The sequence below is a fragment of the Bidens hawaiensis genome, unplaced genomic scaffold (assembly GCF_021521415.1).
Source record: "Bidens hawaiensis isolate Kalapana, Puna unplaced genomic scaffold, B.hawaiensis_p1.1 tig00043249_1, whole genome shotgun sequence".
Taxonomy (NCBI): Eukaryota; Viridiplantae; Streptophyta; class Magnoliopsida; order Asterales; family Asteraceae; genus Bidens; species Bidens hawaiensis.
The window spans coordinates 112,005-127,380 of record NW_027497672.1 but is presented as its reverse complement, the minus strand read 5'-3'; the positions used below and the strand labels follow the sequence as shown (position 1 = coordinate 127,380).

General features: G+C 39.9%; 1 pseudogene; it reads left to right on the top strand.

Annotated features, from left to right (window-relative positions):
• Nucleotides 1-5,865: 5,865 nt before the first annotated feature.
• Nucleotides 5,866-6,528, top strand: LOC143594175 (secreted RxLR effector protein 161 pseudogene; annotated as a pseudogene).
• The last annotated feature ends 8,848 nt before the right edge of the window (nucleotides 6,529-15,376 follow it).

Below are 15,376 nucleotides of genomic sequence, written 5' to 3'. Positions count from 1 at the left end.
TCCCCATGCCTCTTGGAAGCTTTGATGTTATCATTGGTATGGACTGGCTTACGCATAATCGCGCCGAAGTTATTTGCGCCAAGAAGATGATTCGCATACCTCGAGAAAATGGTGATCTTCATATCTACGGCGAGAAACCCTCCCGCGGTCTTAAACTTATGTCTTGCGCCGAAGCCCGAAGGCTCATGCGGAAAAGGTGTATTGCATTTTTAGCCCATGTGGTCAAACCTGCTGAAGAAAAGAAGAAGCTTCGCGATATCCCTGTTGTGCGTGATTTCCCTGAAGTTTTTCCTGATGATCTTCCTGGTATCCCTCCCGCTCGTGAAGTCGAGTTCCGTATTGATCTTGTCCCTGGTGCTTCCCCCGTAGCTAAATCTCCTTATCGTCTTGCACCCGCTGAAATGCAAGAATTGGCAAGTCAACTTCAAGAGTTGACTGCTAAAGGATTCATTCGCCCTAGCTCTTCGCCCTGGGGTGCTCCGGTGTTGTTCGTTCAAAAGAAAGATGGATCGTTTCGCATGTGTATTGATTACCGCGAGTTGAACAAACTCACCATTAAAAACCGGTATCCCTTACCGCGTATTGACGACCTCTTTGATCAACTCCAAGGTGCCTCCTGTTTCTCCAAGATCGATCTCCGCTCTGGCTATCACCAGTTGCGCATCCGCGATGAAGATGTTCCGAAGATTGCTTTTCGAAATCGTTATGGCCATTTTGAATTCTTGGTCATGTCCTTCGGTTTAACCAACGCACCCGCCGTTTTCATGGATCTAATGAATCGGGTGTGTAGGCCTTTCTTGGATAAATTCGTGATTGTGTTTATCGATGACGTTCTGATTTATTCTAAAACCAAGGCCGAGCATGAGCAACATCTCCGATTGGTATTGCAAAAGCTTAGAGCCGAGCAGCTCTTTGCCAAGCTCTCCAAGTGTGAATTCTGGTCTGATGAAGTACAGTTTCTTGGTCATGTTGTAAACAAGATGGGTATTCATGTCGACCCATCCAAAATTGAAGCAATCAAGAACTGGATTACGCCGACCACTCCTTCTGAGATCCGTCCCTTTCTGGGCTTAGCTGGTTATTACCGGCGCTTCATTTAGAACTTCTCGAAGATCGCTTTGCCTTTAACAGCTCTAACGCACAAAGGTAAACCGTATATTTGGGGCTCGAAGCAAGAAGAAGCCTTTCTAACGCTCAAGTGATTGTTGTGTGAAGCTCCTGTTCTTGCGCTACCTGAGGGTAATGAAGATTTTGTCGTGTATTGCGATGCATCCAACCAAGGTCTCGGTTGTGTTCTCATGCAACGAGGCAAGGTTATCGCTTACGCATCAAGGCAACTCAAGGTTCATGAAAAGAATTATACAACTCACGATCTCGAACTAGGCGCAGTTGTTTTTGCCTTGAAGATCTGGAGGCACTACCTTTATGGTACTAAGTGTATCCTTTACACTGACCATAAAAGCCTTCAGCATATCTTTGATCAGAAGGAACTCAACATGAGGCAACGCCGATGGAACGAACTCATCAGCGATTACGATTGTGAGATCCGGTATCATCCTGGTAAGGCTAATGTGGTAGCCGATGCGCTCAGCCGAAAACCCTGCCAGCTTAACTGTATCTTGCCGCGCACGCAGCTTCACTTCGCGCCGATCCAAAGCAACCTTGAATCGCGCATTCGTGACGCGCAGCGCGCATCCATCAGTAATGGTAACCTTCGCGCCGAGTTAGCGTGTGGCGCGGAAGCGCACTTTGTCCCTAATCTGAGTGGGATTCTCTGCTATCTCAATCGCATCTGGATTCCTTGTGATGAGAATCTTCGCGCTGATATCCTGAGTGAAGCGCACAAATCTCGGTATTCTATTCATCCCGGCGCTGATAAGATGTACAAGGATTTGCGCATTACTTATTGGTGGCCCGGTATGAAAAAGGATATTGCTATGTTCGTAGCTAAATGCCTGACTTGTTCTAAGGTAAAAGCTGAACACCAACGCCCATCTGGTTTGCTCGAACAACCAGAAATTCCTATGTGGAAATGGGAAAGTATAGCGATGGACTTCATTACCAAGTTACCTTTGACAGCAAGCAAACATGATAGCATTTGGGTAATAGTGGATCGTTTGACTAAGTCTGCTCACTTTCTGCCCATTCGTGAAAACTACCGTGTTGAGCAACTCGCGCAGCTTTATGTCAAGGAAATTGTCTGCCGCCATGGTACTCCTTTGAGCATCATATCCGATCGCGATGGCCGTTTTATATCTCGCTTTTGGAAATCTCTCCAATCTGCGCTAGGAACTCGCTTGGACATGAGTACGGCATATCATCCTCAGACTGACGGTCAGTCTGAGCGAACTATTCAAACTCTTGAGGATATGCTCCGATCTTGTGTTCTTGATTTTGGAGGTAATTGGGATTCGCACCTGCCTTTGATCGAATTCTCTTATAACAACAGCTATCATTCCAGTATCGGTATGGCCCCATTTGAAGCACTTTACGGTCGTAAGTGCCGCTCCCCGATTTGTTGGAGCGGAGTGGGAGAAGCTCAAATCACAGGACCCGAACTTGTTCAAGAGACAACCGATAAAATCGCCAAGATCCGTGATCGTCTGCTGACTGCTAGAAGCCGACAGAAGAGTTACGCAGATCGCAGGCGAAAGCCTCTCGAATTTCAAGTTGGTGATCTTGTTCTCCTCAAAGTGTCGCCCTGGAAGGGTGTTGTCCGCTTTGGGAAGAAAGGTAAGCTTGCTCCTCGATATGTTGGACCATTTAAGATTCTCGCGCATGTAGGAAAAGTTGCCTACAGACTTGACCTGCCGCCCGCGCTCAGTAATGTGCATCCAACGTTCCATGTATCCAATCTCAAGAAGTGTTTAGCTGACGAGAACCTTCACATTCCACTTGATGAAGTTCGCGTTGATGAATCTATGCATTTCGTTGAGAAGCCTGTTGAGATTATGGATCGCGAGGTTAAGCAAACCAAGCGCAGTCGCATCCCCATCGTGAAAGTTCGCTGGGAGTCCAAGCGCGGAGCCGAGTTTACATGGGAAAGGGAAGATCAAATGAAGATCAAGTACCCGCACCTGTTCTCTGCGCAACCTACTTCGAGATAAATTTCGGGACGAAATTTCTTAAAGTAGGGGAGACTGTGACATCTGCCCCGATCCGACCCGACCCAGGTACCCGTTTTCCGATCCGATCTCTTTCTTTTATGATTTAATATTTATTTATACTTATATTTTACTTTTAATAATAATAATATATTTTCCTTCCCGCCTCTTTCTCTCTCTTTCTTTCCGCCGTCCCCTCCCTCTTCCTTCTTATCTCTTTCCGCCTTCTTTTCCCTCTTGTCGCCGTCCCGCCCTTAAGCCTTGTTTCCTTCTTTTTCTCCTCTCCTTGTCCTTTGTTTCTTCCCGCCTAAGGTTGTCTGCGCAGCTCCACGCGCCAGACTCCTTACAAGGAAGCCTGCGTGAAGACCATCTGTTCCAGCGATACGCGAGACGAACTCTTCTCGCAGCGCGCTAAGAATTGTAATTCTTCTCGCAGCGCGCTAAGAACGGTAGTTCTTCCCGCGACGCGCTAAGGATTTGTAGTTCTTCTCGCAGCGCGCTAAGAATCGTAGTTCATCCCTCGACGCGCGAAGAATTATAGTTCTTCCGCGGCGCGCTAGGAATTGTAGTTCCTCCCGCGGCGCGCTAAGAAATGTGATTCTTCCCGCGGCGCGCCTTAGCCTTCTCGCGCTAAACCCTTTGAGTTTTCTTCTGTTTAATCTAGCTGTTTGCTTTTGTGTTGTCTTATCTCCTGTGTTGTTGACCTGACCTATCTTATGTCTGAAAAGCCACTTTTGGCGCAGCATGCGCACCAACCCCATTGGTTGGCAGAAAAAGTGACTGACATTATCTTTTGAGATCTGCTTTTTCCATGCCTGACCAGTACCTTTATCTGACCCGCCCATGCCTGTTTACTGTTCCCTGTCAGCTTTATCTTGCCCCCTGCAGCTGCCATATCTTTTGATATCTTTTGCTTTTGGAATCTTTTGCTTTTTGAGATCTTTTCCCCTTTTCTAGGGATTGTGTCCCCTAGGGTTTCTCTATAAATAATAATGTTATTTTTCTTAACACATCACACACAAACACTTAATTTAACCTCCTCCTTGCTCTCTCTGCCTCCGTCTTCCTCCCTGTTCTGCCCTGCTTTTTCGGTAATATATTATATATAATAATTTACTTATTAATTATGCTAACTTATAATCAAGACTTAAAACAGATCATTAAAACAATAATCTTATTTATAGGTTAACTTGTGCTTGTTTAAAGTTGGTTCTTGCTTTATCTTACACCGCATCGTTTATCAAGTGAGTAATCTCGTACCTAATCCCATTTTATTTTTAATGTTTTGGGATGTTCATGTGTTCATACAAACTTAGAGTCTTAAACTTGTTTATGAACTTTAGTCGCGCAGTATCCCATGTGTTGAGGACGTAGACTTGGCTGTTTATTTGTATGTGTGGATCATTAACCGTCTTGTCGGTCTATTCCGCAGTTCTCATGGTACCATTAGATGAACACGGGAGAACTATCGTTTATGATTTTCTCTTTTGTTTACACTTGCACAGTCTTTCTTGTTTGTGAGCTCAATTGTGAGCACTGGCAGTCTATGAATCTTAGAGTTGGTCCCGATCGGATTACACCCTTGTTGAAAACCAGACATACACATGTTGCGCGCAGATTTATTGTTATCTATTATCTATTAAACTTGATTTCTCACCAACACGCAAGTGTTTGACGTTTTATTTTAACACATGTTCAGGTTTGCTGTAGCTACATTTGGAGCTTGTGGACACGTAGGACGTTTTTACTTTTGGACCTAGATTAAAATGTATCAAGACAAGTTATTGTTGTTCGAATATTTTGCCTTATAATATATTGAATTATGTTGATTTATGTTATCTTATGTCTACTTGCGCGTGCGCGAATGAATGTATTTATTAAATATTGACACCCAATAGTGTCACGAGTAATGAAACAATATGTGGCGCCCCGATGTATAATCCGCCTTTGGTCGGGGTGTTACAGGTCACAGGTCCATTCGGGTGAAAATGAGGCCCAAACGGGTCTAAGACGTTCAACCCGAGTCTCGGTTTTACCAAGAAGATTATAAGAAGATTATGTGTTACATATTGACTCTGACTATGAGCAATTGCTTCTCACAGCAAGTGGTGAACCGAGTAGCTATTTTGAGGCTAAGTCGAACCAAGAATGGGTTCGAGCTATGAATACCAAGATCGATTCGATAAACAAGAATGAAACATGGAGGTTAGTCGAACTTCCAAATGGTGCAAAATGTATCGGGTTGAAGTGGGTGTTCAAAATCAAACGAAACGCGGATGGAACGATAAACAAGTACAAGCAAGGTTGGTTGCAAAGGGTTACGTGCAACAACCCGGGATTGACTTTGATGATGTTTTCGCTCCGGTAGCCCGAATCGAGACCGTTCGGCTACTAATCGCATTGGCAGCATCTAACGGGTGGGAAATCCACCAAATTAATGTAAAGACGGCTTTTCTACATGGTGAATTGAAAGAAGTTGTGTTCGTTTCACAACCCGAAGGATACGAGAAAAAAGGCGAGGAGGCAAAAGTTTACAAGTTGTCAAAGGCCTTGTACGGGTTAAGGCAAGCTCCCCGAGCTTGGAACACAAAGCTCGATAACTTCCTACGAGACATGAAGTTTCAAAAATGTTCCAAGGAACAATCGGTTTACCGAAAGACGGATGGGAAACATTTTTTGATCGTAGCCGTGTATGTGGATGATTTATTTGTGACAGGTACAAGCTCGAGTATAATTTCCGATATCAAAAGGTATGGCGACCAAGTTTGAGATGTCGGATCTCGGGAAGTTGACCTACTATCTCGGAATCGAAGTAGTCCAACAAGAGGACGGGATAGTAATTACACAAGAAGGATACGCCCAAAGGATTCTAAAGGAGACCGGTATGCAAAACTGTAATCCGTCTCAAGTCCCGATGGATCATGGTGTGAAATACTCAAAAGCCGAGAATGAAGTCGAACTTGATGCAACCGAGTATCGAAAGGTAGTGGGTTGCTTACGGTATTTATTACACACTCGTCCGGATATGGCATACTCTGTGGGTATTGTTAGTCGATATATGCAAAGCCCACGAGAATCTCATGGTATGGCAATACGACACCTATTGATATATTTGAAGAAAACGACGAGTTACGGGATCAAGTACGGGAAGAACGGGTCCAAACGACTTGTAGGTTATAGTGATAGTAGTCACAACATAGATGAGGATGATGGTAGAAGTACCACGGGGCACGTGTTTTATTACGGGCAATCTCCAATTACATGGTGCTCACAAAAGCAAGCGACAGTTGCACTCTCATCGTGTGAAGCCGAGTACATGGCGGCTTCATCAGCCGCGTGTCAAGCTGTATGGCTCCGAGAGTTGTTGAGTGAGTTGACTGGAGAAGCATTGTAGAAAGTTATGTTGAAAGTTGATAACCCGTCCGCAATAGCCCTTGAGAAAAATCCGGTTTTTCACAACCGAACAAAGCATATAAAGTCTCGCTTTCATTTTATCCGAGATTGCTACAACGACGGCGAGGTCGATGTTGAGCACATTAGCTAGAAAGAGCAACGAGCCGATATCCTCACTAAAGCACTCGCAAGAATCAAGTTCACGGAGATGCGCGAGTTACTTGGAGTTGAAGACCTTTCTAATCCGAATCAGAACTTAGGGGGTGAATGTTGGATTAATTTCTATTCCGGGTCACAAGTCGGTGAACCGGGCCTAAGAGGTTTTAACAAGTCGGTTAAAGTCTAAGGGGTATTATGAAATATTCCATATGTTTGTTGGCCAAGTTGACCTTGTTGCCCAAGTTCACCTTGGTGGCCAAGTTGAGTGGTGACCACATATTATGCTTGGTGACCAAGTTGGGTTACTAGTATAAATACATGTACAAAGTTAGTGTTAGACACAACATCACAACAACAACAACAAACACAACAAACACCACCATCACTACCAAAGTTATTGTAATAAGTTTTTTAAGTTATATTTTCTGGTTATAATATAAGTCGGTTATTTACAAGTTGTGCGTTAATTATCGTTTATCGTTCTTGATTTCCTCACCCATAGAATAAGATCAAGGCAATATTGTTTGTCAAGACATTAAACTCAGTATATGAACATGCAAAGACTGTATGCTCAACAAGTATTTAAACAAAAAGCATAGTAAACACTAAAAAAAAAAACAAGGTTGCAAGAAACTGCAAACTAGAGGTCGAAGATGATCATGGATTCAGAACGATCATCGACAACCTCGTAAATTTTGATCTCTAAATTGTCATTTCGTATAAATTCTAAACTTTGTTTCACACTTGCAACTAATTATAACTTGAAAATCGCTGAGTAACTAAGAAAACAATGTTTATGTCTTGTACAGTTGTACTCATGTAACGATCATTACAAAATTCTTATATACACATATTTATAAAAGATGATCACTACGTAAACTAATGAAAAGAAAATGCGACTATCACTTCCTTGATTAATGAAATATTGCTAGGATCCCTTCAAAGAAGATATTAAGAAAAAAGATAAAAAGAAAAAAAGAAAAAAGTTATAGTGATCTCTATATAAGGGACGATATCATGTGCTACAAAACAACTTTTGGTGGAAGACTGAGTTGTGAATGTAAGGTGGATTTATTAACATCTATCAACCACTATATATACATATAATGTTATCTCTTCGGCTCTTCCTCTATTTCTTTGCAAAACTTCAAGTCATATAACATTAAATATAACATATATTGTTTTGTATATATTTAGGCTACATATTACAAATTGGGTAATGGTTACGTTCGAAGTACAAATCAAGGATAAGAGAATTGATGATCCTATCAAGTGTTGTCAATCGCGGGCGTCGCCACTGCACCATTGTCGTTGCCGCCGCAACCACCACATGTCACCTAGGCGTACCATGAAAGATTTAGCGTTTGAAGTTTGAACCTGCTTTGATATTTCTTTCCTAAACACCCCGAGTCTATTTTGATTTGAACTCGTTCTCATTCAAACCAAAGTAATACTTTTTAAAACGATAAACCCATAGTTTTGCTAATTAAAAAGGTAACGTGGTCGTTAAGGAAATGAATTCATTTAATATCAACTTTCATATCCCAACTATTTTCATAATAATAATAAATTAACTATAGTGACTAACTTTGAATCAATTCATGGGAAACAAAACATATTTAACTTTTGACATACAAATAATATGTACATACGTGTTGTGTAGAAGTACAGTTAAGTGTTATTGTTGTAAACACATAGATGACATCGAAAAGGTAGGAAACAAAACACATGTTAAGCAGCAGGTTAAGATTTCGAAGGTGACAAAAGAACCGCCGTGAGGTTCCAATAGTGAGCCATCTCGGCTGCATGCGTCCTGAGAGGTGCTGCTGCTTATCGTATACGTTCTCCACTGTCCTTTCACCTCAACATGTGACTTACCTAATTGTCTCTATATATATAATATGCATCTCTCAACATACATACTCTCATATTTTTGTTTTAATATATGCCCAATATTTTTATTTCTACTCTTAACAAAAACAACAATTTCGGGATTGCATAAAAAGTAATATATGTTGTTCCGGTTTATAAAAGAGCTTCTGTACCGCTAGCCCTTCTTGAATAGCAAAACTAAGTCTTTAAAAAACTACATTAATAGATCTTGTGTGTCATAAGATTACTAACAATGGCTCGTTAACTCGACTTAGAAGCTCCATAATCTCATGCACATGGAAATTAAAGTAACAAGTGCAAATGATATAAACATGTGTTGTTTGTCAATGCGCGTTTTCTCATGTTTGGTAGCTTTACATGAAACAACTTTTATAAAAGCAGATGGGTCGTAAGCGCTACTCTCAATCTCACAAGAGGGGAAACCGTTGTTAGATCCACATACGTGTGTTTCCTTTTTTTCTATCCAAAGACTAAAATGTCAGTTGGTATAAGTGTTAATCTTCCTTCCAACATGTTGGTTAAGAAATACATTAACGCTTCTTTCTTAAAAGAAATCTCGGCACACTTGAATATATCAAAAAAAGCATACCTAACCAAATTGTATCGGTAGTTGAATCCTAGGAGCACTCTTCAATGTAGTTCATGTTCGCGAGAGGAGTTCAGATACACATTGCGACAAACAGTGCATATCTCATCAATTGGGGATATGGGAATCATGAGGCAATGGATAGTACGATACTCCACTAACGACATATGTTGGCCCAGCCCATCTATTAGGCTAAGGGTAATGGGGCTTGGTTGAGCCCCAAGTGATCGAATCAAAACCCGACACGTACGCGATGATATGGCCCTGGATCAAGCCCCTCAACCAAGCCCCAGAGGGTGTAGTGGTCCAAGTGATCCGGGGCTTGATTGAATTTTTTATTTATTTTTTATTTTTTGTTATGCACACAATTATAAATTAAAATACTTCATTAAAACATAAATAAAAAGAAAAATAAAAATAAAAATTAAAAATAAAAAGGAAAATAAAAAATACATATAAATAGCGTTTTTGTTTTTGTGTCGCCAATTCCTTCCGAATACGATCTTTTTCTTTCTCCATTAGCGCTTGGTCGGATGGCGGTAGGTGGCTAAAGTCTTTGGCTAGAAAAGTCAAACTCTTGAAACGGCTTCTTTTATGTCGAGCTTCACCAATCGAGAAGAGGCCACTTGACAATTCCTTAATTTCTTTTTTATAGTCGTCATCAACAACCGTTTTTTTCCCACGATCCCTACCCGGAGAACGGCTACAACCTTAGTCTTTCAAATGACCTTCGGACAAGTTTAGGTCCGTCAATTTGATTCTCCGACCCGCTCGAAGATACGTATGTGACGGACGCACTAGTTTTTGTACGTTTTGCCCCATTGGCCACGTCCTCCGCACATAGTTCAATCCATTTCGAGCACTTTCTTAACACCTCCCACAAGTAGCCCTCGTCAAACGTCTTCACCACCCCGTACCTCCTCAACACCTCTTGTTTCCATTCATCACAAGTGAATTGGTAAATCGCGAGATCGGACCCACTCGGCCGCATTCGGTTAGTATTGCGGTTATGTATGTTGGTAAACAATCCTACATATTTATGAGTATCGGTCCACCGACCCGATATCATATTATCGGTACGAGCCCTACTCCCAACTTGATCATAAAAACATTCCCGAACCTTGGCCCAAAAAACTCGAGCTCTTTGAAAGTCGGCTACAAAATAAATAACAAAAAATGTATTAAGTACACATAAAACTTAAAAGAAATATTAAATAATAAAATTCACGAAATAATTTACCCGCGTCCCGATCTTGGGATATTTTAATCCAAGCTTTCGATAACGCAAGTTTCTCTTCTTTAGACCACGGAGTAGACTTCCGCTTCTCCGGTGCCGAAGGACCATCCGCTTCGCCGGTTTTCTTCCCCTTCTTTTTGTGGGATCGTTTTGCCAGCTTCTCCGCTGCCGGCTCCGGTTGTGTTTCCGGGACCGAATAATCGGATTGTGACATATCCATGAACGCTTGAAACGATTCGTCGGTTCAATCCCAAGGGAAATTGAGTGTCGTTGATGTTGATATTACCGTAACCCGTGCCCGACATAATTTTTAACTTGAGAGGTTCTTAAATTATTAGAGAAAAATGTAGTGAGAATGGTGTGTTATTGTTAAAAAATGGGGTAGTTATTTATAATGGGTTTGTAAAAAAAACATTTAAATGGCCAACGACTATTTTTTTAAAAATCCAACTAGCCAACGGCTAGTTATTGCCCCGCGGTCCCGGCCGCGGGGCTCGTCCGCGCCCCTGATCACTTGGGTGTTGTGGTGTTCGCAACCCACCTAGGCCGCCACCTGGACCGCGCCCCTTCCTTCACCCCCCATTACCCATGGCCTTAGGATAACAAGAAGAAAAAATATAACATGTATGGTGCTCACAGACACCCGAAAACGGCTTTTTGTCGAACCATGTCAAAGTGTATTTCGATGTCCTAGATAGTTTTACTTAAAAGGGACATTCACCAATGCATGTTACGCTTTAGCAGGTGGTGTCCTTGTTAGTGAAACTGCTAAAGTTGAAGCTTGGAATTGTGTCACGAAGGCAAGCTAAAACACCAACATAATTAGAATCCATACAAAAATACCCCTGTCGAGTTGAGGTCATGAAGCACCCAAAATCAGGCACTCGAGGCTACAAAGGTATACGATGAAACCTCAAACCTGTACTACCATCGACGTGTATAGGTTGACACATACTTAAGCAAGAGAAATTTTGCCGATACTCATACATGATCGAAGTAAAAGTTGCTCACTAAACATGTTACCTAGTTTTAGAAGATGCATTGAATGCTTGTGATCGGACAAAGTTAAATAATGAAAAGCTCTTACATAACTATTTTAATTAACTTTGATTCTTAAATAAATTAAAATAATTAATTTAATACGAACACTATTTAAGTTTAATAAAAGCGGGCGTTCTAATCAGTGTTGTAAAAGTCGGATTCCAAGGTCCTCGGACATCAACCTTGCCGCCTTTTCCCAACTCGGCCACAATTACTCGCCAAGGTCCAACTCGGTCAAAAGTCGGAGTACTCGGGATTACTCGGCCTCCAAGGTCAGGTCAACTCGGCCAAAAAATTTTATTTATTTTTTAATTTTTTCTATTTTTTTTTTATTTTTTTATTTTTTACTTTTTAGTAAAAAAATTAAAAATAACAACAAAACATGAATTTTTTTTCATATGAATTATACTTATTTTGACATTAATTATGTTTATCTTAACATATATATAATATCCAATATTTATTTTATGTTATATTTATCATGGCCGAGTACTCCGTACAAGGGGGTCGGCCGTCTAGGGACCGCCTAACAATTTTTACAACGTTGGTTCTAATAATATTTTAATTAATCTATGTTTCAATATAGATTTTATACTATAGTAACATACATGTTAATATCCTGTTAGTCATATCACAACTTTATATTTTTTTTATATTTCGGTTTATATAGCGAGTGCGCTACTGTTTCGGAATTGTAACAAACCAAGCCAAGATAAACTAAATCCCCGTCACATTCTCGCTGAAACGCGAGGGTTTCGTCAGCTAGTTTGAACTAAAAGCATAGTAGCAGAAGGTAGGACTTGGCCTTCGGTCATGAACTCATGATGGCTTCATTCACTGTCAGACTGTCAGCATTAAGCCCTTAAAATCTGTTTAGCTGAGTGGCATGGTTTGGCCCGTACTAGTCATGAATTCATGGACCACACTTCCTTAATGGGCCGGGCCTTCCGGGTTAAACTTTTTAAAACTTGAGATTTCACTTCATTTGAACATAATTTGTTAATAGTCTAGTATTTTAAATAATAAAAGTGAAATAACGCTACACTTTCTGGATGCATAATGTGTATAGTATATACATATAACATATAAGAGTATATACATATAACATATAAGAATTTGTAGATCTAGATGTGTTTGTGCTTGTATTTGTATAAACATTTGCATGTAACTCGACAACTAGACATATTAGCTAAAGTTGACTTGTTAAGTATTGTTTTAAATTAGAAAAGTGATGCATTTATTTAGCCTTTTTAGCCATTTAGGTGTTGAAAATACACATAAAACAACTCCGTTTTCTAACCCGTGAACTATGTATTAAGATCTTCGTAGTGGTTTTACAAAAAAAGTTAAGAATGCTACAACACACATCACTGTCACGTAGGTGAAGATGTTCACTAAAATCTTGTGTAAAAAGTATATATCCTAATGTGGTTTGAAAGTTATAGTGACAAAAGATAAAAGTTGTATTACCATTATTTATTTTATATTTTGTAATTGTCAAGTTGACTTGATATTCAAATGTGTATCTCTATATATATATGTCGTCGTCGTCATCATCATCATCATCGTACTCGGTATATCCCACCAATAGCAAAGCTATGGTAGGGTCTGAGGAGGATAAGATGTAGACAGCCTTACCTCTACCCCGTAGGAATAGAGAGGCTGCTTCCGGTGAGACCCCCGGCTCGATAGTAGTTTTGCATCAAGCCTTGGACATAAGGCACATAACACTCAACCATCGGGACACCGCCGATTGGTGCATGTACCCTTGTCTTTCGGCTATCAACGCCACCACATGATGCATGATTAACCTTCCGCCACTTTTAACGTTATTTTCACGAAATTAGTAAAATAACGTCAAAATTAGTGCAATTTCACTTTTGCCCACCCGAGGGTTCACACATATATACATTATATGCGCGCACCGCAAGCAGGGCGAACTCTGTATAATATATGTGTTATATTCAAATGATAGCCTGAATTATTTGAGTTACGAGAATTGTGTAGTAGATATTGAAGTTGAATTAAAGACCTTCACAATCAAAATTAGTAACGTTTACAAGTGTTCTTGAAGACAAGGATTTTCAAAACTGAGATCAGTGCATCTCATACGAGTGTTGGGTCATAAACATTGGAGTAGATTTTGATACAATTTTTTTCTAAGGCCCTGTTTGTTTTTGCCTCTTTTCTCTGAATAGAGGAAAACGTCTGATTCGGTCAGACGTAATCAGACGTGGGGCTGTTTGTTTTTTTTCTGGCATTAAGAGGTTCAGCGTCTTAATAGCATCTGAACAAGTAAGAGCTTTTAGTGGGTATGAAAACCTCTTAACCCAAAAAAACATACGTTTGTCTCCGGCCTCCATTAACTTCTAACCCGGAGACTAGGCTCCATCATCGACGACTAGAGGTTCGTCTCTAGCCTCCACCTCTTAATGATTCAGATTTCAGACATCTGAACAACCTCTTAACATTCAGATGTGGTATTCAGATTCAGACTTAAATCTCTAAAAAAACAAACGGGGCCTAAAAGGCCGAATTTAATAAAAGGAAAGGGAACAATTCGCAAACTACAAGAAGACCAAAATAAGAGTTCAAATACAAAATAAAACTACAACTTTATGAGTTTTTGAAGAAAATAACTTTCATATTTAGCAATTTATCTTTTTTTCTTTTTTTTGATTGAGAATGGGAATCCTACTATCGTACACAAATGATCCTAAATTACTATTCTTGCATAGGTTTAAACTTGAAACCTCTCGTTTAAGAGGTATATGTCTCTATCAAGTGGGTTAGCCGCTAGCCCCACACTGGCAGCAATGTGTTTTGTAGGAATATAAATTTATTTATTGGGATTAAAAAAACTTGAAAAATCTCTTTAAAAATATAGGAAAAAAAATGGCTGTCCATGTACAAAGCTCAAACCCAGCAAAAAGGTATGCTCAACGGACCAAGACCGGCCATAGCATATGGTAGGGTAGTCGACCGCCATAGTTCCGACTACCCGTTTGGTCCGGATTTTTTTTTAAATTATATGTATTTTTTTGAAAAACTATATTTATACTTAATGTTTTAACACAATTATATAACAACTAATTTGGTCTAGTGACAAAGGGGTATGACTCCCAACCAAAAGGTTGTGGGTTCTAACCTCATTTGAAACATGTTTTAGCCTATATTTAAACATTAGTTTTTTAAACAAGCTAAATTATAACCAAGAAAGCCAAATTAAAAATTAAATTTTTTAAACCCAACAAAATACTCTTTTTTTACTTTAGGCCCAAATGATTTTCGCCTTCGGCCCAATTTTTTTTTAATTCTCAGAGCCGACCCTGCAACGGACTTATGTCCAGGTCAAGAAATAGGACATTAGGGCTCATGGGTTTGCCCGCATCCAATGAAAAAAAATTATTTGGTATGTATACGAGTATTCTGGTCCGACCCACAAAAAACTTGGACACCGACCTCCTACGAAATTTCAGCCTAAGAAAAAATGAAGAACTTAATCAGAAATAAATACATATATATAGTTTAGCTATTTAAACACATATAAAGATCTAGTATATATATAATTAAACCATTGAATAAACTAAAACAAGAAAAAGACCAAGACTATGTTAAAGTAAAAATCTTTGGAAGTATCTTTATTTACTTCTCTCTTATTGTTTTCAGATCAACATCTTTTAAGTGTACTAAAAAAAAGTTCTTCAAGTGTAGATGTAGATTTGATTTTCTATTGAGCCTTTTAAATTACATATGGATGAAGAGTCGAATCAGGGTTTTAATCTTATGTTAGAATCTGACAGAGGGCGAGGGTTTACAAATTCCAATCCAATTATGACGCATCAAGGGCTACGGTCTTACGGTGTGACAGTGGTCATGAAGTTGACCCATGACATAACCTCAAAAGGATAGATTTACGCGTGAAAGCTTCAACAATTAAAGAAATATAAATAAATAAGTGGA